This window comes from Pleurodeles waltl, chromosome 11 (assembly GCF_031143425.1).
Source record: "Pleurodeles waltl isolate 20211129_DDA chromosome 11, aPleWal1.hap1.20221129, whole genome shotgun sequence".
NCBI classification, from domain to species: Eukaryota; Metazoa; Chordata; class Amphibia; order Caudata; family Salamandridae; genus Pleurodeles; species Pleurodeles waltl.
Window position 1 is genome coordinate 504,420,582 of NC_090450.1, and position 24,234 is coordinate 504,444,815.

A 24,234-nucleotide genomic window follows, 5' to 3' on the forward strand; every position below is an offset into this window, starting at 1 on the left:
GGCCATGTTTTATACTAAGTTGTGCCTTTGAAGTGGGGGTGACTTCAAAGAGTGTCTAAGAATTGATTGCACCAAGCCCCCTTTCAGTTCAATCCTGTCTGCCAGAGTCCCAGTAGGGGGTGTGGCAGTCCTTTGTGTGAGGGCAGGCCCTCCACCCTCCCAGCCCAGGAAGACCCATTCAAAATGCAGATGTATGCAAGTGAGGCTGAGTATCCTGTGTTTGGGGTGTGTCTGAGTGAATGCACAAGGAGCTGTCAACTAAACCTAGCCAGACGTGGACTGAAGGGCACAGAAAGATTTAAGTGCAAAGAAATGCTCACTTTCTAAAAGTGGCATTTCTAGAATAGTAATATTAAATCCGACTTCACCAGTCAGCAGGATTTTATATTACCATTCTGGCCATACTAAATATGACCTTCCTGCTCCTTTCAGATCAGCAGCTGCCACATCAACAGTGTATGAGGGCAGCCCCAATGTTAGCCTAAGAAGGGAGCAGGCCTCACAGTAGTGTAAAAACGAATTTAGGAGTTTTACACTACCAGGACATATATCTACACCGGTACATGTCCTGCCTTTTACCCACACAGCACCCTGATCTAGGGGTTACCTAGGGCAACCATTAAGGGTGACTTATATGTAGAAAAGGGGGAGTTATAGGCTTGGCAAGTACTTTTAAATGCCAAGTCGAAGTGGCAGTGAAACTGCACACACAGGCCTTGCAATGGCAGGCCTGAGACAAGGTTAAGGGGCTCCTGAAGGGGGTGGCACAACCAGTGCTGCAGTCCCACTAGCAGCCTTTATTCTACAGGCCCTAGGCACATACAGTGCACTCTACTAGGGACTTATAAGTAAATTAAATAGCCAATCATGGATAAACCAATCAATAGTACAATTTACACAGAGAGCATATGCACTTTAGCACTGGTTAGCAGTGGTAAAGTGCCCAGAGGTCAAAAGCCAACAACAACAGGTCAGAAAAAAATAGGGAGGAAGGAGGCAAAAAGTTTGGGGATGACCCTGAAAAAAAGCCAGGTCCAACATGACCCTCTACCAGCCTAAAGCCAGGGGAGAACAATCACTATCCTGATGTACTTCCCTGTTTGAGGCGACAGAACAAGGACCCAGGCACACAACAGCAGGGGCATGCTCCAGTTAGTCGCCTTCCTGACTCCAATTGGATCCCTTTGTCCATACTCTCAGGGCCCACTAAGCCAACGCATGAGGAACCTTTCTCCTTACCTGTGGATCCCATCTGTGCAGCGCCTAACCTTACTTTGCTCACAGATGTATCCCAGGAGCAGGATAGTACCACCAGGACCAACACAGTGGTGTTGCCCATTCTACACCTGTGGTGTCCCCTCCCCAGGGATAACTCTGTCCACCCGGACAGCAAGCCACAGTGGTTACTGACAGCTGCCAGGGATGAGAGCCAGGCCCCAGGCCTCTCAAAGCTCTCCCACCACTGTGGCTGTGGAGAGTGGGGTGCGGTAGCCCCAGGTGCTGGGCACCCTTTAACCACTCTCCCTTCCACCAGGTCAGGGATGACAGCCTGAACCTGGTCCTCCCCTCTGGGGATCTGTACCCTCCCTCCTGGAGCGGTACCCCCAGAGTCCAACATGGTCAGGGTGCTTATAGAAGTCGCCCTGTACCCTTCCTCCACCAGTGCAGGGCTGTTAACCTGCAACTGGCCCTCCAATCTGGGGTCTGTACCTTCAGGTTGGGCTAGGGCCCGGGGTGAGGCTTCCCTCCCCCTGCCCTCCCTTCTGGGGTCCAGCACCCTCCAACTAGGAGTGGCCTCCTCAGAAGACAACATGGTAGGGGCACTGTTATCAGTAGCCCCTCCCTCCAGGTCCGGGGGGACACCCTGAACCTGGTCTTCCAGCCCAGGGTCTGTACCCTCAGACTGGATCACTGCCTGGCAAACCAGGACTTTCTGGGGGGGACGTCTACCCCCGCCAGGTCAGAGTTTAACCTCTGAACTTGGCCATCCAACTCAGAGTCACCACCCTGAAGTTGAACAATTGCCTGGCACGCCAGGACTTCCTGGAGGGCACAATGACCCTCCACCAGGTCAGAGTTTAACCTCTGAACCTGGCCATCCAACCCAGAGTCACCACCCTGAGGTTGAACAATTGCCTGGCATGCCAGGACTTTCTGGGGGGCACACCTACCCCCCACTGGGTCAGAGTTTAACCTCTGAACCTGGTTCTCCAACCCAGGGTCACCACCCTGAGGTTGGGCAATTGCCTGGCACACCAGGACTTTCTGGGAGGCACCCCTACCTCCCACCAGGTCAGAGTTTAACCTCTGACCATGGTTCTCCAACCCAGGGTCACCATCCTGAGGTTGGGCAGTTGCCTGGCACACGAGGGCTTTCTGGGGGGCATATCTACCCCCCACCAGGTCAGAGTTTAACCTCTGAACCTGGCCATCCAACCCAGAGTCAATACCCTGAGGTTGGACAATTGCCTGGCACAGCAGGACTTCCTGGGAGGCACACCTACCTCCCACCAGGTCAGAGTTTAACCTCTGAACCTGGGTATCCAACCCAGAGTCACCAACCTGAGGTTGAACCATTGCCTGGCATACCAGGACTTTCTAGGGGGCACACCTACCCCCCACCAGGTCAGAGTTTAACCTCTGAACCTGGTTAGCCAACCCAGAGTCACCACCCTGAGGTTGAACCATTGCCTGGCAGGCCAGGACTTCCTGGGAGGCACACCTACCTCCCACGAGGTCAGAGTTTAACCTCTGGACCTGGTTACCCAGCCCAGAGTCACCACCCTGAGGTTGAATCTTTGCCTGGCATACCAGGACTTCCTGGAGGGCACTCTCACCCCCCCACAAGGGACACACCGTCCCCAAGGGCCACACAAGAGTCTGGTTGGGGCAGGTCTCCCGACCTCTGCCCATCCGGCAGAGTCTGGGTTTCCCCCAAACCAGAAACCGTTTCACCTGGGTCATTCCTGGGGGGCTCTGCTCTCAGAGCTGACCCCTGACTCTCCAGGTCCTTCACTGGGGTCTGCAACCCCCTCTCAACCCTATGTCTGGACTTCTGCACCCCCTCACTAGGAGTGGTACTGTCAGATACCAGAACTGTTGGGATGCTGGCTACAGTCACCCCCCCCCCCCCCAAGTTCTTCTGACACTGCGGGGCTTCCCTCAAAAGGTGGCCCTACGGTACAGGCTAGGCTTCCCACCTGGTGTTCCCTCATGGAACCCTCTAGGACCTGGGACCTACCTGGGACACTACAATCCTCTCCCACCTCACTTGGTTGGGAACCACCTAGACCACTCCCTTCAGGAGCACCCCCAAATGCTTCTTCAGACTCTCTGGTACTCACCCAGAAGTCTGCCTCCTTTGTAAGTTCCCTGGGGTCAGAGAACTCATACTCCACCTGGTGTTGTAGTAGCTCTGGAAAATAAGGACCAGACATATGCTCTCCAGCAATTACATCACTCTGCCCTTCACATGTATTAACCACAGTACCCTTCACCCAACCATCCAGTAACTCAGCCTTGGAAAAGCACTCTACATCACCCTCCTGAGACTGGTGAGACAGTATCTGCCTGTCCCTGACACTCATCCCATACTCTTCTGGGATGTCTCTACACTCTATATCCAGGACGTCCACCAGGGGGGAACCCTTTTCTCTGTCACTCTCTGCTAGAGCCAGTAAAGTGTCCCTCCCCCCAGTAGGAATTTGACTCCCTGTGCCAGTTCCCCAATCCTTCTCAGGGACCCTGTGCATAACGGGAACTACCTCATACCCTTGAACCACCTGGGGTGTGTCAACTCCATTCTTCAAGTTGGGCACCACATCTCTGGGCTTGTGCCCTTCTTCAGCAGTACTGGATGCAAGATTTTTGCTGCCACCATCTGAACTGGACTCACCCCTTCCGGCCTCCAGTTTCATCTCTTCACAGCTCAGCTATTGAGCTGCAATCCTTTCTTTTTCCAGGGCTAAGAGTCTTTTTGCCTCAACCCTGGTAAGATACTCCTCTAACTGTTGCTTCTGCCGCCTTTGACCTCAAAGCCATTCATCTCTCTCTGGGTCTCTTTCCTCATCTGAGTAGTCTTCCTCCTCATGTGAGCAGTCTTCCTCCTCATGTGAGCAGTCCTCCTCCTCATCTGAGGGGTACTTAGTCATTTGGTTTCTTGCTGCCTCTCTCTTTGCCCATCTTTCTTCCCCCCAGACTATGTAGTTATGTAGCATTTCCATCTTAGTAGATCTCCTTGCTACAGGAAGGCCCCATTTTCTGCAAAGCTTCCTTAGGTCAACCTTAGTGAGGTGGTCCGTACGTACAAAGAATGAGTAGGTACACAATCCCATTCTGATAAGATCTTACTGGCAAAAAACAAAATCCAAAGTCCAAAATATCAATAGTATATCCGGGAGATCATCAGAGAACCAAAAGCAAAAAAGATGAAAAATAAAGTTGACCTTCAACTGTGGGTAGGTAGTGAAATACTTAGCTACTGTATGTCACTGCACAAACACAAGTCCTATCCTCACCGTTGATCACCAATGTTAGAAATTGGGTTTTTGGTTGGCAGTCAGGTTGCCCTCTGTCCAAGCAAGAACCCTCACTCTAGTCAGGGTAAGCCACACACAATCCAAAATCAGCCTGTGCCCACCCTCTGGTAGCTTGGCACGAGCAGTCAGGCTTAACTTAGAAGGCAATGTGTAAAGCATTTGTGCAATAAATCATACAATACCATAATATAACACCACAAAAATACACCACACAGTGTTTAGAAAAATATATAATATTTATCTGGGTATTTGCAGGTCAAAACGATTAAAGATGCAATATGGATTTGTAAAGATATCACTGAAAAGTGATATGAAGTGTCTTAAGTCTTTAAACAGCAAACAAAGTCTCTTTCAAGCACAAAGTACCTGGTTTGGAATGGAAAATCTCCTCAGAGGGCCACAAAAGAAGAGAAACGTGGAAAAATGGTGTGTGCGTCGATTTCTCCCCAGCACACACGGACTTGCATCGTTATTTTTCACGCGGGGAAGTTGTGCGTCGTTTTCCGGCGCGCGGACAGTCTCTTTCTGTGGATCGCGGGGATTACCAGATGTCCCGGGTCTGTGCGTGGATTCTCCTGCTTGTTTTCCGGCTGCGCGTCGTTCTGCGGGGCTGCGCGTCGAAGTTTCGCTCTCGCGGCAGGCGTTGCGTCGATTTCTCCTTGGAAGTCGGGCAGCTTTGTCCTTGCGAAGCCGTGCGTCGAAGTTCCGGTCGTCCCGAAGGCATCGCGTCGATCAGTGTCGGTGTGCGGCATTTTTCTCGCCGCAGAACAAGCTGTGCGGCGAAAGATTTTGGCGCACGAAGCGTCCAAGTGAAAAAGAGAAGTCTTTTTGGTCCTGAGACTTCAGGGAACAGGAGGCAAGCTCTATCCAAGCCCTTGGAGAGCACTTTTACAGCCAGACAAGAGTTCAGCAAGGCAGCAGGCCAACAGCAAGGCAGCAGTCCTTTGGAGAAAGCAGACAGGTGAGTCCTTTGAGCAGCCAGGCAGTTCTTCTTGGCAGGATGTAGTTTCTGGTTCAGGTTTCTTCTCCAGCAAGTGTCTGATGAGGTAGGGCAGAGGCCCTGTTTTATACTAAGTTGTGCCTTTGAAGTGGGGGTGACTTCAAAGAGTGTCTAAGAATTGCACCAAGCTCCCTTTCAGTTCAATCCTGTCTGCCAGAGCCCCAGTAGGGGGTGTGGCAGTCCTTTGTGTGAGGGCAGGCCCTCCACCCTCCCAGCCCAGGAAGACCCATTCAAAATGCAGATGTATGCAAGTGAGGCTGAGTATCCTGTGTTTGGGGTGTGTCTGAGTGAATGCACAAGGAGCTGTCAACTAAACCTAGCCAGACGTGGATTGAAGGGCACAGAAAGATTTAAGTGCAAAGAAATGCTCACTTTCTAAAAGTGGCATTTCTAGAATAGTGATATTAAATCCGACTTCACCAGTCAGCAGGATTTTATATTACCATTCTGGCCATACTAAATATGACCTTCCTGCTCCTTTCAGATCAGCAGCTGCCACTTCAACAGTGTATGAGGGCAGCCCCAATGTTAGCCTATGAAGGGAGTAGGCCTCACAGTAGTGTAAAAACGAATTTAGGAGTTTTACACTACCAGGACATATAACTACACCGGTACATGTCCTGCCTTTTACCCACACAGCACCCTGCTCTAGGGGTTACCTAGGGCAACCATTAGGGGTGACTTATATGTAGAAAAAGGGGAGTTCTAGGCTTGGCAAGTACTTTTAAATGCTAAGTCGAAGTGGCAGTGAAACTGCACACACAGGCCTTTCAATGGCAGGCCTGAGACAAGGTTAAGGGGCTACTGAAGTGGGTGGCACAACCACTGCTGCAGGCCCACTAGCAGCATTTAATCTACAGGCCCTAGGCACATATAGTGCACTCTACTAGGGACTTATAAGTAAATTAAATAGCCAATCATGGATAAACCAATCAATAGTACAATTTACACAGAGAGCATATGCACTTAAGCACTGGTTAGCAGTGGTAAAGTGCCCAGAGGTCAAAAGCCAACAACAACAGGTCAGAAAATAATAGGAGGAAGGAGGCAAAAAGTTTGGGGATGACCCTGTCAAAAAGCCAGGTCCAACAGGAATACATTGCAATACATGGCTGCCAGTAACCTGAAAGAACATTCTCGTGTTTTTCTCGCTTATACGGCGGAATGATTAACCTGGCAGAGAAATCTGAGGGCAACCCTTCTGCTGGGTTGGTATTTGGAAACTCTGGCATACAGGTATTTCGATCGAGCATGATAAAAAGGTCATGGAATGAGACAGAGCTTTAAACAAAACTCACTTCTGAGTGGGTACCAATGTAGTTGGAACCTATAGCAAGAAATGCGAGGTAACAAGGGTAGGTACCACCATGTTCTAAATCGGCTGTTGCCTAGAGATTAATTCTGTGGAAAGCTGACATACAAACCATTACAATAATCAAGTCTTGACATGATTGTGACATGAAATTCTAGTTTACATAGTAACAATATAGGAGAGATCTTTTTTAAAGAAAGAAAACGTGAGGAGGCAGCCTTGTTAACCTACGAACTGAGGGTGAGGAAGATGACTAACCACGTGTGAAGACACTTTATTCAACAATCCAGTACATGAGAAGAACCCAGACACAGGGGCCACCAACTCTCTGATAAAACCTCTTTAGGACTGCCTGAGACAAGAACTTCCAACTTATCTTTGTTTAGATCAAGGCATTGCTGCTCATCCAAACGGCTACACTAATGAGAAATCAATTTTAAACTTCTTTGTGACGTATCCTGGTAGACAGTCTATATGGATGATACATTGAGTGTAATCTGCATGGGTAAGGATGGTGAAACCACACGACCTTATCAAGTGTGTTAGAGGGGCGTCATAAATGTTGACCAGAGCAGTGCTTATCGAAAATCACCTTCTTAACAGATTTAGTTGCAGAATTGCAGGAGGAGGTTTTAATTGCTTGAGTTTTGTTCTGTAGCTACAACACCAGCCACTTCAGTGCAGAAACCCAGTTCCATTTTCATGAAAATTGATAAATAGGATGTTGTGGGAGTTAGTGCTGGATGTAGAAGAGTGAGAAAAATTGCAGCTACACTACTGCAGTCATCGAATATCCAGTATAGTTCACCTGTCATCTCTATCAGTGGTGACTGTACAGTGAAGCGTTCAAAAACCAGACTGAACCACATCATGTATAGATTTGCTTTCCAGAAATGAAGTAAGGGTGTCATTGACATGTTTCTCAAGTATATTAAGGGAGACAGGGGGAGAAGAGATTGGTTAACAACTATTTTAAATATATGGAGCAGCAGTAAGCTTAGACAATAGCTTACTGCCTGGTGGTAAATACATCCTTGAGTGCAGTGTCAGTTACTCTCCACTCTCCAACACAATCCACTTCGTTCCAGAGCTCATTTATAGCCCTCTGTTCTTCACCTTAACTCATGCTCTGCATCCATTTGACTCCACACTGGAGTTCTTACGTTTATTACCAATACTGCAGCAGTGGAGGCACAGGCCACGGAGAGACTAGAACTGATGTTAAGGTTTTAGCAACAGAAGCAGCTTGAGGAAAACTGGACTGGCTGGCAATATCTACAATGTTGCCATATGCTAAATGGGGGCAGCCATGTAGAGTGGAGCAGCAAAAGGAACTAAGAGCGGTGACTGCTGTAGGCAGTTTGTTGACACCTGGGAGATGTCAAATAATATAAGTCAGTGGTTCCCAATCTGTGCGCCGCGGCACCCCAGTGCGCTGTAAAAACTAGCCACGGGATCCATACATTAAGCCCACATTTTGGAAACCACTGTGCGATGTGCCGGGAAAACCACACTTCCTCAGCATAACAAGGTTGATTTAGTAGTGTCGAGAAAAAAATGCTATCTTTCCTGCATTATTTTGCTGCATCAGCTGTGAAAGGGGCCATGCAAGAGTGTGGCATGTTCAGGAATGAGCTGCTTTGCAAATACAGAGCTGCAAATACAGAGTCAGAGACTGAAGGAGGAAAGTGTGTAACTGCCAGGAGCGTTTACTTGACTGTCCCAGCAGAGGGCGCTTCCTCCCAAGAACTGGCTTCTTTGATAAGGTTAAGAAAGTAAAAAGTATATCAGGTATGTGGTGATTATTGTGCAAGCTGTTGATACACAAGTGAAGGCCTGCATCAATGCAGATAAGGGTGAATTAATGTCATCACTATTACGGAAAAATGAATTAAATAACTCATTTATGAGTGGATTAATGTGGTAATGCATGCATATATGGTAATGGCATGCACTGAAGGCTAGTTAGTGGATAAATCCTAGCAGTAATGCCAATGCTGGTGGCTCAAAAGACTGTACATATTAAATGGATGAAATGGATGGATTAAACACTGAATTAATAAATGCTCAGATATTTTGGTGAATTAAGCGATGAGCAAATTAATGGAAACATAAGATGAGGTAATTTTCAACACATTTATAAAATGCATACATTTAAATTCCGAATTCAAGACCTATTTTTCTCATGTTGGGTGAGGGGGCGGCAGGGGCACCATTAGTCACATGCACCTTTTATAAAGATCTATAGACAGATAAATAATCTCAAGTCCAAAGCAGTTTCAGTGGTGCACAGTCGGAGTTAAATACGCTTTTGGGACACATTTGACTGGCTTATTATGTGCAGTTGTGCATATTTTAAATGAATAAAAATCTATAAAATAATATACACAAATAACACAATTAATAATTACTATTGTCATTCAAAACAACAAATGCCAGACATTACCATATGAAAAGAAATAATAAAAAAGACATTGGCCGGCGTGGATTCGGGCGTCAAGATGGCGGCCGCACTCTGAGAGTGCTCTGGACCCCTCCGTCATCCACCCACAGTTAATGCGGTCTAGCTGAGCGGAGGACGCCGTACCAGTTGTCCCCGTGACCCTCGGATCCATGGGGGGCCTGTCGCGGTGATCGGTTAAAGAAAACAGGCCCCGTTCTCACGCCGCGGCCCAATCGGCCCGAAAATAAAATGGCGGCCGGGGCTGGGCTCCCTCGGCCGAGCTGACGCCGGGCCGACGGCCCCTCCTAGCACGGCCGCTCTGGACCGGAGGCGTGGCGAAGGTCCTGGAGGGAGCTGGGGTCACGCTCCTTGCGCGGAACCCCACAGATTGAAGAAGCGGCACTGCCCCGGCCCAGGTGGAGGGTTCCAAGCGGACAGAGCCGCCTCTGCGCGCCTACCCGGAGGCGCCCGCCGAGAGGAGTCGCGGCGCCCTACTGCGTTGGGGCAGGATCCCGCTGGTTTGGACCGGAGCGGTGGGGCGACGGTGAGGAGGACGCTGGCTTGCGGCCGCCCCCCCCCCCCCCCAGTGCCCCGATTGACACGGGGAGCGTGCTGGGGGCGTGCGGTGTGCCTGGGCTGTCCTGAGGATCGGGCGCAGCCCCGCTGGAGGTGCCGACACAGCCTGAGGATGGGAGGGGGAGAGGAAGGGAAGGAGAGGAACCGAAAGAAAGAAGGGACCCTCCCCCCCTTAACAATTGAAAAGAGAGCCGGTGGCTCGGGTCTGCCCTCTTGGGCCCCTGACCTGGTCAGACCCACCGCGGACCACAACAGCGACTGGGAACGAGCCGCGATCCAGACTGGCGGAGGGTCGTTACCCTGAACCCCCTTATAACTATGATGCTGCAGCACAGATAATCCACACCCGCCGAACTCAACAGTGGAGGTCAGCGACCTCGCCGAGGTAAGACTGGACCTGTCACGGAATCGCTGGGCCCTAGGGGTGAGGGAGGCTGGATCCTAAACCAGAGTGCCTTCCTCCTTCTCTCCTCCCCCCCCTGCGCAGAGGGTGTGACAAGGAGGCTGTCAGAGGGGGACCAACAAGCTGGGCCCCCCGTACGGAGCCGGTGGAAGAGGCGTCCCCGTGGAGCCCAGGGGAGCATGGATGGAACTGGAGGGAGCCCCTGAGTTTGTGACTTCCCGGCTTTCTTGCACAAAGTACCGAGACCACTTGGATCTGCCTGCTGCGGCGGGTCCCCACCGGCGTGGGCCCTTTTTGGATCCGTGGTAACGGCAAGCACGCTGGGGACCTAGATTTTAACTGAAGCACTGCAGGAAGCAGCTTATCTGACTCCCGTCCCCTGTGCCACGATGGGGAGGGACAAGGTGAACAAACAACCTCCACCCTCCCAGCAAAAGATCGACCAGTTCACGGCGCCGACGGGCCAACGAGGAGAGGGAGACGCAGCTAGACGGGGCCCGGCGCCAGACGGAGTGAGTGCCATCCTTCAAGCTATTCAATCCTCGCAGTCGGCCGCAGAGACCAAAATTGGGGAAGTACGAGAGGACGTGGGCCATATTAGGCAGGCGTGGGCCTTATTAGGCAGGACCTCAGAAACGCAGTGAACCGAATCACCGAGGTTGAAACCCGAGTCTTCCAGACTGAAAACGACCTAGCCAACCTTAGAACCAAAGTGGCCCAGCTGCAGACTCGAACCAGCGAGTTACATCGCCGCGCGGAAGACGCTGAAAACCGGTCAAGACGCAACAACCTGTGCTTCATCGGATTCTCGGAGGGCATAGAGGATGACGGGGCTTCCGAGTTTCTGGAGAGGTGGATCAAAACCTGGATGCCGGATCAGTCCCTTTCGCCCTGGTTCGCGGTTGAACGGACCCACAGGGCACTTGCTCCACGCCCCCTTCCGGGCGGCCCAAAACGCCCGATGATCGCACGCTTCCTTAACTTCAAAGACAGAGACAATATCCTTAAGGAAGCTAGGCGGTTGGAAGATGTTCAGTGGGAGAACCATAAAATCCTAATTTTCCCAGACTACACCCGTGAGGTCCAGACCCGCCGCCGGTCGTACGAGCACGTTAAACAAAAACTTAGAGCAATGCAACTTTCATACATGCTCCTCTTCCTCGCACGGCTTAAAGTCCTTATGGCCGGGAAAGCATGCTTTTTTGAAACACCGGAAGAGGCGTGGGACTGGCTAACAGAGGAGGGCGTCGGAGCCCGGAGGGGACCCCTGGGACCTGCAGGGAAGACCCCCCGTGTCGGACCCCCCCTTTCGGGAGGACCCCGGAGGAGCCGGAGGCGTACCAGATCCAGAGGGGGAGGCAAAAAGACCCAAGCACTCCTGCAGACAATGAGGCGGCCCGGGACTCTGGTTTACAGACAGAGAGAACCCCTGCTGACCCTTTTGGGCCTCAGGCCTCAACCCAAACGACAGATGACAACCGCCTGAGCCAGTCCCCGGCGCTCGGCTGATATGATGCGCATGGCCCCCGCCGATGGGGCCCGAGTTGTCCGGCTTGCACGCGCAGACCCTGTAGGGGTCACTATTGGTGGCGCGGCGTCTCTCTACTACATGGCGCCTAGAACTCGACTTACGACCGTTAATTGCAATTGATCCGACTAAATGTAGGGGTCCACCACTCCACCCCAATGACAGTCCTACTCGCTGTCTGGTTCTGGTTGGGTATTTGGGCGACAGATGCTTCCGGGGTGGGAGTATGAGGGTGGTTAGGGGGGGAGTTTGAAACGAGTTTAGATAGTAACGAGTTGGTTAGCCTCGTTTGTTGTTTTAATATTTCACTGTTATGTTTGAAACGGTCGTCGCTAGGTCCACAGCCAGACACTCAGCTTTGTATAGCACCTATGCAGCCCACGCCTGGCACTCATTGACTCAGGTTCTCTTGGAAAGTAAATGGCCTGCTAGATAAGATCAAGAGGTCAGCAGTATTTAGTACTCTTCGCAGATATTCCCCCTCAGTGGTCCTCTTACAAGAAACTCACCTCCTCGGGTCTAGGTGCCTCATGCTTGCGAGGAGGATACGACAGAGCATATCATGCGGGCTTCTCCAGAGGCTCTAGAGGGGTGGCCATCCTACTCCATCGCTCTCTACCTATGGTGATTACAGCCATGCAGTCCGATCCACAAGGCAGATTTGTAGTAGTCACGGGGATTCTCCATGGGTCACCGATAAACCTTGTATGTGCGTACACCCCCCCCCCCCGGCTGGACTTGATGCCTTCTTACTTTCGCTCCGCCGAGTGGCAACGGGACTTCCCCAGGGGGCCACCCTGCTGGGAGGAGACTTTAACGCTGTTCTCGACCCCAGCCTAGACATGTCTGGCGTGGCTACCGCCAGTAGATCCAACCGGGCTTCGTCCCTCAACAGCTGGGCTGAGAGCCTTGGCCTATGTGAGGTGTAGCGAACCTGGCACCCCAGGGAACGTCAATACACACACACATCAGCTGCCCACCAGACGCAATCCAGAATAGATCTTGTGTTCATGCCCGCTTTGGACCCCTCGAGCGTTGCGGGGGCGGAGATACTCCCTCGGGGAGTCTCGGACCACGCACCAGTACGTGTCCGACTGGGCGGAACAGATCCCTCCAGGCGCCCAGTGGGGCGCCTGAACGCATGGTATTTACAAGACAAAGACTACACCCACGAGGTCAGGAAGCATCTCACTCAATATTTTGAACTGAACCTGGGATCGGTCCGATCTCCAGGAACAATATGGGCCGCCTGTAAGGCTACCCTCAGAGGGCATGCCAAGCACCTTCTCCGTTCCCGCGAGCGAGACCGGAACTCTCAGGTCTCCGAGCTGGAGGCCAAGGCCTTAAGACTGGAGCGCCAACAAGTGACCTTAATGTCGGCCTCTACCATGAGGCAGCTGACTATGGTTAGAGACGAAATCAAACACATAGGGCCTGATTATGACCCTGGCGGACGGCGGAGGCCGTCCGCCAAGGTACCGCCGCTGAATGACCGTACCGCGGTCAAAAGACCGCGGCGGCCATTTAGACATTTCCTCTGGGCCGGCCCAGAGCGCCCGCCGGCCCAGAGGAAATGCCCCTGCAACGAGGACGCCGGCTCAGAATTGAGCCGGCGGAGTTGCAGGGGTGCGACGGGTGCAGTTGCACCCGTCGCGTATTTCAGTGTCTGCTTAGCAGACACTGAAATACTTTGCGGGCCCCTCTTACGGGGGCCCCTGCCGTGCCCATGCCATTGGCATGGGCACGGCAGGGGCCCCGCGGCACCCCCTACCGCCATCCTGTTCCTGGCGGGCGAACCGCCAGGAACAGGATGGCGGTAGGGGGTGTCAGAATCCCCCATGGCGGCGCAGCAAGCTGCGCCGCCATGGGGGATTCTAAGGGCAGCGGTAAACCGGCGGGAGACCGCCGGTTTGCCTCTTCTGACCGCGGCCGAACCGCCGCGGTCAGAATGCCCTGCGGGGCACCGCCGGCCTGTCGGCGGTGCTCCCGCCGACCCTGGCCCCGGCGGTCTTAGACCGCCGGGGTCAGAATGACCCCCATAATGCTAGAATCGGCAAAGCACATTTGGAGAGCCTCAGCAGCCCGAATATATGGCTGGGGGTCAAAAATGGTAAACTTCTGCATTGGTTAGCCACCCGCCCTCTAGCCAATAGGGTTATTCCTGAGATTTCAGAGGACTCGGGCTCCCTCTCCAAAACACCTATTGAAATTGCACAAAGTTTCGCCTCCTACTACGCCTGCCTATATGCAATGCACCCCCGTCCCGCTATTGAGAGAGAGACCCCCCTCTTAAACGATATTACTCTTCCCAGGGTCTCCCCGGAGGCAAGGGACAGACTAGATGAAGCCATTGGCTTCGCGGAAATCACCAATGCGATCTCCAGCCTGGCACCGGGCAAGATCCCAGGCCCCAATGGTTTCCCAGCAGAGTTATACAGCAAATGCAGCGATATTCTGGGTCCCCACTCGCTTAACATGTATGAGGATGCTGAGAGACTGGGTCGCTTCCCCACTGAGATCGATCAAGTTACAATTGTAGTGATCCCCAAAACCCAACCCCCGTCGCGGCATTGCTCAGCGTACCGGCCCATTTCACTTCTAAATATTGAGATCAAAGTGCTTTCCTCGATCCTTGCCTCCAGATTGAAGGAGGTAATGCCCACACTGGTACACCCTGACCAGTGTGGCTTCATGCCCACTCGTAGTACCAGGCACTGCATTAGGCGGTTACATCTGGCCCTGGCACACCACAAGACTCTGTTGCATACACCCTTGGCATTACTCCTACTCGACTTTGAAAAAGCCTTTGACTCAGTGGATTGGTTCTATCTCGAGCAGGTTCTGCAAAGAAACGGACTCGGACCCAAATTCCGAGGCCTAGTGAGACTACTATACTCCAATCCGACAGCCCGAGTCCAGGTGAACGGAGTGGTCTCCGACCCGTTCCCCATTGGCCGTGGAACTCGACAGGGATGCCCACTATCACCCCCTGCTCTTTGCGCTAATAATAGAGCCATTGGTGATACTGCTGCGAGGGGACCCACTGATCGAGGGATGGTCCTGGCCCACCTGCTCAGAGGATCGTGTGGCGTTATACGCAGATGATGTCCTCTTGTATATTTCCAACCCGACCAAAAGTGGCCCCCGCGTGTTAGAAATCCTGAGCCTCTTCGTGGAGGCCTCGGGATTGACTCTAAACCCCACCAAGTCCCTGTTGGTCCCCCTACATCGCTCCCGAGACTGTGTAGACTGGCAACGGAACATCCCAGTACGAAGAAACAGTTTTAAATACCTGGGAATATATATCTCACTTCTCCCTGAGTTGGCATGGGAACTTAACATTACACTGCTAACTAGAAGAATCAGGAACGATCTCGTGCGCTGGAGGAACCTCTCCCTTAACCTGCTTGGTAGAATAGCGCTTTATAAAATGATGATCCTCCATAGGCTCCTCTATCTATTGCAAAACATTCCGCTTCCCATCCCCAAGAAATGGTTCAGGGAGATGGATTCTTTGGCACGCCAATTTATATGGAGCGGCACCCATCCACGACTGGCGCTCAAAACTTGCCAGAGGGATGTATATGATGGGGGTTTGGGCATGTCCAACATCCAATACTACCACCTCACAATGCATTTGCTCGTGATTAATGACTGGGTGGGTGGACAGACCCGGCATACCGACTGGAACTTCAGACGATGGGCTACCCACGGATTTTTGACATCCTCTACGGGGGCCCGATTTCCCGGGATGTCTCGGACGTGACTAAAGTGGTTTTACAAGGATGGTGGACGGCTCAGAGGTTGACGGGGTGGTGAGGGCGCCTTACCCAGCAGACCCCGCTATGGCATGGGAGGCACTTGGTGGAGGTGGCGGGTATGGAAGGTTTTCAGAATTGGGATAACATAGGTATTTCCACACTGGCCGACGTCTGGGGAGGGTCGCACATGTGGTCCTTTGAGGACCTCCAGAAACACTTTTCATTAAATAAGACACAGTTCCACAGGTATCTCCAGCTCCGACATGCCCTACTAGTACATGTCCAGGTAGGAGCTATCATACCCGAATATAGCCCCATGGAGGCCAAGGCATTGATGGGGGGCCTGGGCAAGGGAGGTGTTTCCCAGATATACCACACCCTAATCACCGGCACTGCTGGTTCCCTGGAGGGGCTCCGCCAGAGATGGGAGGGATGGGTGAGCCCCATGGAAGAGATGGACTGGGATGAAGCACTGATGGCCCCGCGCGCCCTAGCGATGGCTACTCACCTCCGATTGATACAAACCTACTATCTTCACACAGCTTACCTCACACCCGCCAAACTACACAGAGCGGGCCTCCGCCCTGCAGCGGAGTGCCCCCGTAGTAGGAGCCCCGCAGCCGACTTCTTCCACATGGTATGGACCTGCCCAGCCATGGTGATCTACTGGGAGGCTGTCTTGCAGGAAGTCTCTGGGGTCTTGCAGGAAGATATAGAGAGGGAGCCTCTGCCTCTCCTTCTGGGGATCATGGGCGACACTGGGTTGAGGAGACCAGATCGAATGTTCCTTGGGGTGGCGTGCCTAGTGGCCAAGAGGGATATAGTGGCGGACTGGAAGTCCAAGAGTGCCCCAACACTGACTAAATGGAGACGGGGGTGGACTGGTGCGCGCAAAGTGAAAAACTTGTATATGAGGCTAGAGGATGTTGGAATAAATATAATAAGATATGGGGGAAGTGGGAGGCCGCAGCAGGTTCCTAGAATGCGTATAACCTCCAATTATAATGTGTTGCCTGGGATAATGGGTTCGACCGTTGTTAGATGCCCGTTGGCATCGTGTTAAATGTATGTATCATTGTTTTTATTTCCTTGCAAAATCAATAAAAAAGTATTTATAAAAAAAAAAAGACATTGGCCACGCCGCCAATTGGACAATTACGCTATGCACACTACAAATAATACAGTTTAAAGCATTATAACTTTAATAACGCTGGGCCTGAAATGTACAGAAGAGAAACAAAACATACTGTTAATTCCAGCAGCTATGAAGACAATATTGTAGAAGAATGTTAATAATAACATTGACAGCTGAAGTTAGAAATATTTTAAGCAGTATTTTTTAGCAGGCAGAACTGAATTTGTTTGACAGCCAGTTCCAAATATTTTGCCACTCGGAAGAGTATTCTATTTCTAAAAACCTTTGAAACTAAAATCAAAGGCTGATTTCTGTACTCCACAGCCAGACTTATTACAAATGAAAAAAATTTTTTGCAGAGCCCGAGTTACCCTGGGCATATATGCAAATTTAATGGTGAAAGATTTCAGTAGATGGCTTGCATATAAAATGTGACTCCAGGGCCCAGCTAACATCCCCCCACCTGCCAAAAAAAGTAACATAATGGGAAGCCATGGCCAAAGACCAATAGGTGAAGGGACCCACCGGTCGGAAAAGTTTGGGAACCACTGATATAAGTGTTCGAGGTGGCGACAGACCCTGAGACAGCTAAAAGGTCTAGTTCAAAGTGTAATAGTTCATCATGTCATAGTTCATGTGCTGCAAAGAAAGGTGGAGAGCAGTTACTGCTTGAAAGGTAGTATTGACACAAGTGCAAGGTGCAGCTGGTATGTAGATGGTAGACTTGGTTCAGAACAAATGCTGGACGTTGAAGGGACAAGAGGACTCACAAGCCACAAATATGCCACAGGGGCCGGAGTCATGTGTACCAGCACTATGCAAGAAATAATTTCCCACCAAAAGGGGAACAATATAGGTTGTGATTCACAACAAGGCTAACTACTCCCAACAGGGTGGTGGATAGGAGGATAAGCATGAAAGACCACCACCAAAACAGCTCAATTTGGATCTTCAAAAGGTACAGTCAATGTAGTGCATAAGAGCTCGTCTAACATTAAAACTGTGTAAGGCCCTTTAAGCAACTGACAGAGATTGAGGAAAAACTTGGCTAATCAATAGTTTGGTTCATACGGAAAGGTGAGATGACTTTAGGCACAAGATAAGATTGTGTTCTAAGGATGAATCCATCTTTGAGCACTTATATAAATGGCTCCTCGACAATTACAGTTCACTAACTCTACGGAGAGAAGTGATTTCAATGAGGAAGCCCACTTTCAATGAAAAGAACTGTAGTGGGCAAAGCTATAATGATTCAAATGGTGGACCCAGAAGCTGTGTAAGAACAATATAGAGGACCCATTAAGGGACTGGAGGCATCCTACGAGTGATCACTCTTTTAAGAGCTTCCATATAGTCTTTAACAAAAGGTATCCAGATTGACTGGTTTTATCTGTTTTGTAAGTAAACAGCTACAGCTGCTAGGTGTATTTTTACCAAAGCATAGGCTAGTCCTGCATTCTGTAGAAGCAGGAAGCAAAAGTTAATGTCTTGCACCTGGGCCTATAATGGCTGCTTACTAAGATTGTTACAATAGTTGACCAGCCGTTTCCACTTAGGTGCATACCACACCTTTGTAGTGGGCTGTTGAGCTTCCCTAAGATATTGAAGAACCTCTTCTGGAATCTATAGAAATCTAAATTCTAAGAATTCTGGTGCAAAATCATAAGGTCTATTGCCCGAGATTGGCATTTTTTGGCAGACATTTGTGCTGTCTGAGGAGGTCTAACTGCAGAAGCATCTTTTCATTGGGATGTACAGACATTCCTAGAAGAAGCCAGTACCACTTTTGCCTTGTCTAGGTGTGGACTAAAAGATAAGCTTCACGGGTGTTTGCTGCATTTTCCTAACTACATACGGAAACAACTTTATTGAAGAAAAACTGTACACAAATATCCCTGGCCAAATCATCCATAGAACATTGCCCATGGTTTGGTGTTCTCAGATGTGGCAATAAGGTCTATTGCTAGGGTGCCCCAACAGCAGAAGCAGTGTTGTATCACTAAGCCACTAATTTGCCATTTGTGGGTTTGCTGATGCATCCTACTGAGTTGATCAGCAAATTCACTTTCCAATTCCTGGAAGTCTCCCGCCAGAAGTAAGTCCTAATGACGAATGGCCAAATGCCCTATTTTCTGTATTAGCATGGACAGCTGCTGCGAGTGTGCACCCCTTCAATTTTGCAGGTACTACATTATGGTAATGCCATCCGTGTGAAGGAGCACTGTTTTGTTGCAAATGAATCAGTAAAACACTTGTTGAGCTAGCTGAACTGCCAGCAGTTTGAGTACACTGATTTTTAGGCATTGTTGGTGTGGAGACCATTATCCCTGGATTGTGAGCTGGCTCTTGTTTGCTTCCTAGCCAGTGAGCAAGGTGTTTCTATTGTTGGTCTATTGTGGCTGGGGGTCGAGGACCACCCTGTTCACAACAATTTCTGATTCCACAGTTGGAATCATGGGCTCCACCAGACTAGATCCTCCCACTTAACAGTCACTTGTGACCACTGTCTCACACAGCACTCTTGCAGCGGGTGCATGTGTAACCAAGCATGCTGTAGTATCACAATACAGGACACCATTGTTCCCAAAAGTTGCATTATCCTTCTCATTGTCAGAGGACACAATGGTGGTCATTACAACCCTGGCGGTCGGTGGTAAGACTGCCAACAGGTCGGCGGAAAAAAAAAATGGAATCACGACCGTGGTGGAAACCGCCAACAAAGACAGCCACTTTAACACTCTGACCGCCACGGCGGTACAAACAAACAGCTTGACGGTCACCGCAACAGACAGGCGGAGGACAATGTACCGCACACTGTATCACAACCTACCAATTCGCCACTTTTTCCGGAGTGGATTCACCGCAAACAAAAACACGGCGGAAACAGGACTTCGAAGGGAAAACGCTCACCTCTGCACACCCCATGAGGATCCAGGACGCCATGGAACCAGAGCTCCACATTTTCCCAGCCTTTATCTTCTTGCTCCTCTACCAGGAGCACGAACGCCGGCGGCGAAGACCACGGTGAGTACTGCACCTACAACACAGGGGAGGGAAAAAAGTGCCACACATACGCAACACCCCCACCCACGACAACACACACACTAATACATCATGATACATTACAGTTACACCCCCCAGGCCCCCGGAAGAATGCAAAGACAAAAGGAAATGAGGTGAACAATTGTAATATATTAAAATTCAGTAGTCAAATAATATACATACACTATTTACAAATATATACACCAGGAATATTAGTCCAAGGTATTCCAACCTTAAAGTTTGTGGACCACTGGGCCCACACTGCATGGGCGAGGCCCACACAAGATACCCAAACAAGACGGAGAGAACACTGCAGGGGCATCAGATAGAAATAAAACAGGCACCTCAGGGGGAAGGGAAAGGGAAAGGGTGGGCACCTCAGCCGGTTGAGTACACAACGCCAAATCCAAGAGGGGGCCCCATGCCACTGTTCAATCCTGGGGAGTGCAAAGCCACAGTCTCTCAAGTCTCTACAGTGGGTGGTTTCCCCACTGTGCAATCCTGGGGAGTGCAAAGCCACAGTCTCACAAGTCTCTACAGTAGGTGGGTTGCCCACTGTTCAATCCTGGGGAGTGCAAAGCCACAGTCTCACAAGTCTCTACAGTGGGTGGTTTGCCCACTGTTCAATCCTGGGGAGTGCAAAGCCACAGTCTCACAAGTCTCTACAGTGGGTGGTTTGCCCACTGTTCAATCCTGGGGAGTGCAAAGCCACAGTCTCACACATCTCTACAGTGGGTGGTTTGCCCACTGTTCAATCCTGGGGAGTGCAAAGCCACAGTCTCACAAGTCTCTACAGTGGGTGGTTTGCCCACTGTTCAATCCTGGGGAGTGCAAAGCCACAGTCTCTCAAGTGGATAACATTCTCCACTGATTTCTGGAGGGGGCTTTGTGCCCAGAGTGCTTCATCCTGCCAAGGACTGAGGTAGTGGATGTCTTTCTCCGCTGGTTCTGGAGGGGGCTTTGTGCCCAGAGTGCTTCATCCTGCCAAGGAAAGATGTAGTGGATGTGTATGTCCACTGGTTCTGGAGGGGGCTTTGTGCCCAGAGTGCCTCATCCTGCTTGTGGCGGCCTCAGTTGCGTCAGTGCTTTTGGCGCTCATGGGCCTGCAGTGCTTGTGGCGGCGGTGTCTTTGGCAGCGGTGCTTGTGGCGGCAGTGTCTTTGGCAGTGGTGCTTGTGGCGGCAGTGTCTTTGGCAGTGGTGCGTGTTGCGGCAGTGTCTTTGGCAGCGGTGCTTGTGGCGGAGGCTGTCTCTGCCAGCGATGCTTGTGGCGGAGGTGTCCTTGGCAGCGGTGTCTTTGGCAGCGGTGCTTGTGGCGGCGATGTCCTTGGCAGCGGTGCTTGTGGCGGCGGTGTCTTTGGCAGCGCTTCAGCTGCTGGCGGTCCTGTCTTGGGCAGCGGGCTGCTGCTGGCAGTCCTGTCTGGGGCAGCAGGGCTGCTGCTGGCAGTCCTGTCTGGGGTAGTGGGGCTGCTGCTGGCGGTCCTGTCTGGGGCAGTGGGGTTGCTGCTGGCGGTCCTGTCTGGGGCAGCGGGCTGCTGCTGGCGGTCCTGTCTGGGGCAGTGGGGCTGCTGCTGGCCGGTTCCTAGGCAGCGGGGCTGCTGCTGGCGGTCCTGTCTGGGGCAGCGGGCTGCTGGCGGTCGCCTCCTGGGCAGCGGGGCTGCTGCTGGCGGTCCTGTCTGAGGCAGCGGGGCTGCTGGCGGTCGCCTCCTGGGCAGCGGGGCTGATGGCGGTCTTCTCCGCCGTGCTGATCTTCCCAGACTTGCCGGGTTTCTTGTGCCCCTTCCCCACCTTGGAAGGTGTCGCAGCTGACTCCACACTCCCACCTGTACCCCTGGGAGAGGCTTTGGTGGCTGGTGTCTTCCCCCTCTACCGCCGGGCACTGGCCAACTTTTGATGCTTGAAAGGTGGGGGACTGTCCGTGCTGTGGCTCCTTGCCACACTGGCTGCGCTGCTGCCTGGTGCACTTCAGAATCCGGTGACTACTGGCACCACAGTTCCCGTCGATGTTGTGGCTGAGGTGCTAGGTTGAGACCTGGAGAGTCGGGCCCTAGGAGACTGACGAGGTGGGGGAGGCGAGGGAAAGAGGTCAAGGGTGGCCAGGAAAAGTTTCTTAGGAACACTGGGACGGGTAGATGGAGGGGGTTTGGGAGTGGAGGAAGAGGTTGTGGTTGTAGGAGGTGTCCGTCTGGTGACTTTTGGGGAAGGTGCATGCGCTGGAGGCTGTCGTGAGGTGGATGGCTGTTGGGTGGGTGTGTGGCTGCGTTTGTGTGCGTCACATACACACTGGGAGGGGACAGAGGGGATGTGTGAATGGTAGTGGGGGTGGTGAGTGCACGTGAGCGGGGTGTGCTGGTGGGTGTGCTGGTGATGGAAGTAGTGACTGTAGATGTAGTGCATGCAGGTGTGAGTGGAGATGAGACTGGGAGGGATGAGGGAGACAAGGAGGAGGGGGACACAGTGGAGGCAGTAGATGTTGCTATGTCTGCATGTGTGTGATGCTTGCGTGAGTGCCTGTGGGATGTGTGGTGCTTATGTTTGGCTGAGCTTCCTTTGTGTGTTGAGGTGTGTGCATGCTTGTCTGATGGTGTGCTTGGGATAGGCTGAATTACAGGGGATTGGGTCTGGGTGGAGGAAGTTGGAGGGGGGAGGCTAGAGACAGGGACAATGGCTGCCATCAGTGCTGAGGCCAGAGTCTGAAAAGCTCGCTGAAGGGCTGCCTGACCAGAATGAATGCCCTCCAGGAATGCATTGGTTTGTTGCAACCGCCTCTCTACACCCTGGATGGTATTAAAAATGGTAGACTGCCCAACAGTGAGGGACCTGGGGAGGTCAATGGCCTCCTCACTGAGGGCAGCAGGGGTGACTGGGGCAGGCCCTGAGGTGCTTGGGGCAAAGGAGATGCCCACCCTCCTGGGTGAACGGGCACGGGGCAAAGGCTGAGGGGCAGCTGGGAGGGTGGTGGTGGAGGTGGGGTGGCGGCTGTACCTGTAGATTCGGGGGCACAGATGGGCCCGCCACCACAAGGGAGCTCCCATCAAAGGACGAGTCCGTATCACTGGTGTCAGCTCCTGTCCCCGCCGTGGAGCTCCCATCGCCCTCCGTCCCACTGGTGAAATCAGACTCCGTAGTGTCGCCCTCCAGGGCCAAGTGGGATGCAGCTCCCTCCTGCTCCGGTGCCACTGCTTCTCTGCCTGATGATGCTAATGCACCCATGTACAGGGAGACCACAAAAAGGGGGGGAAGTCAGAAGAAAGACATGTTGAGTGCATGCATTACCGCTACCGTTGGCGCACACAACAGATACAGAAGCCCCCTGCACTACGCCGCGCACTTGGGGTCCACTATTCAATCCCTGGGACATGGCCTACAAGGCTATGGCCGATATCTGCACACATGGATGTCACAGGAGCCTGACTAGGTGTAGTTGGCACTGTACGCAGGTGGGGTGGGGTTCCACAGGGTCTGCCTGAAAAAGGGGACTTAACTAGCACACTTGCCCTGGCCTAGGGAAACCCACAGCCCACCTCCCCCACCCAGACACCTCCACTGCGCACTGAATCAGCAGAATGAGAGTGTACTCACCCCCTTGTTGCTGCTGTGATGCCCTCAAGCACCCATCCAAGTCCGGATACGCCACCGCCACCGCCAGGATCCTAAACATCAGGGGGTCATGGTGCGACGGGCACCCCTCCCACATTAGGAGGCCATCCCCTGCTGGGCCTCTGCTGTCTTCTTGCTCCAGCGGCGGATGTCATCCCATCTTCTACCGCAGTGGGTGCTCAGTCTGTGGTAGACCCCCAGGGTCCAGACGTCCTTGGCGATGGCACGCCAAATATCCTTCTTTTGGTGAACGCTGACCTACAGGAATTGTACAGGGGAAAAAGAGAAGTTATTGCAAACTGCACCGTCACAGTCATTGGCCCACATCCCTACTCTTGCCATGTGGCACATGCACTCACCGTCGTTTCATGCATGCACCATTATTCCACCCCCCCCACTATCTTTCATCCACAACACTCCACACAGGCATTGCCCATAGAGCATGCTCACAGTGTACTTACCTGTTTGTCTGGAGGACCGCAGAGTAGTGTGTACTGGGGGAGGACCCCATCCACAAGTTTGTCCAATTCCTCCGTGCTGAAGGCAGGGGCCCTTTCCCCAGACGCACGAGCCATTGTCTCTTCCAGACTGAGGTCACAGCAGCACTTGCTGTGTAGGTCCTCTCCTGTCGAAGATCAGGTATCAAGTGATTGAACAGATAGAAAATGGCGGTAACGTCCGCGGGGTGCGTTCCGTCACCACTGGCGTACATCGTTATTGGCTCCTGGGACCCATAGGGTCCAATATTAACCAATGCAGAATTGTGCAGCGGTCTTCGACCACCTACCGCGACGGTGTACAACGCCAGCGCAGTTACCTCACATCCTCACAGAGTTACCATTCGATGAATGTGCAGATGGTGTTTGGCAGACCAGTACATCTCCCATGTTAATGCCAA

General features: G+C 52.0%; 1 protein-coding gene across 3 annotated transcripts in view; it reads right to left on the reverse strand.

Annotated features, from left to right (window-relative positions):
• Positions 1-24,234, reverse strand: part of LOC138265818 (ubiquitin carboxyl-terminal hydrolase 12A-like) — a 735,388-nt gene that overhangs the window by 201,806 nt on the left and 509,348 nt on the right. The gene's annotated exons all lie outside the window — the stretch shown is intronic.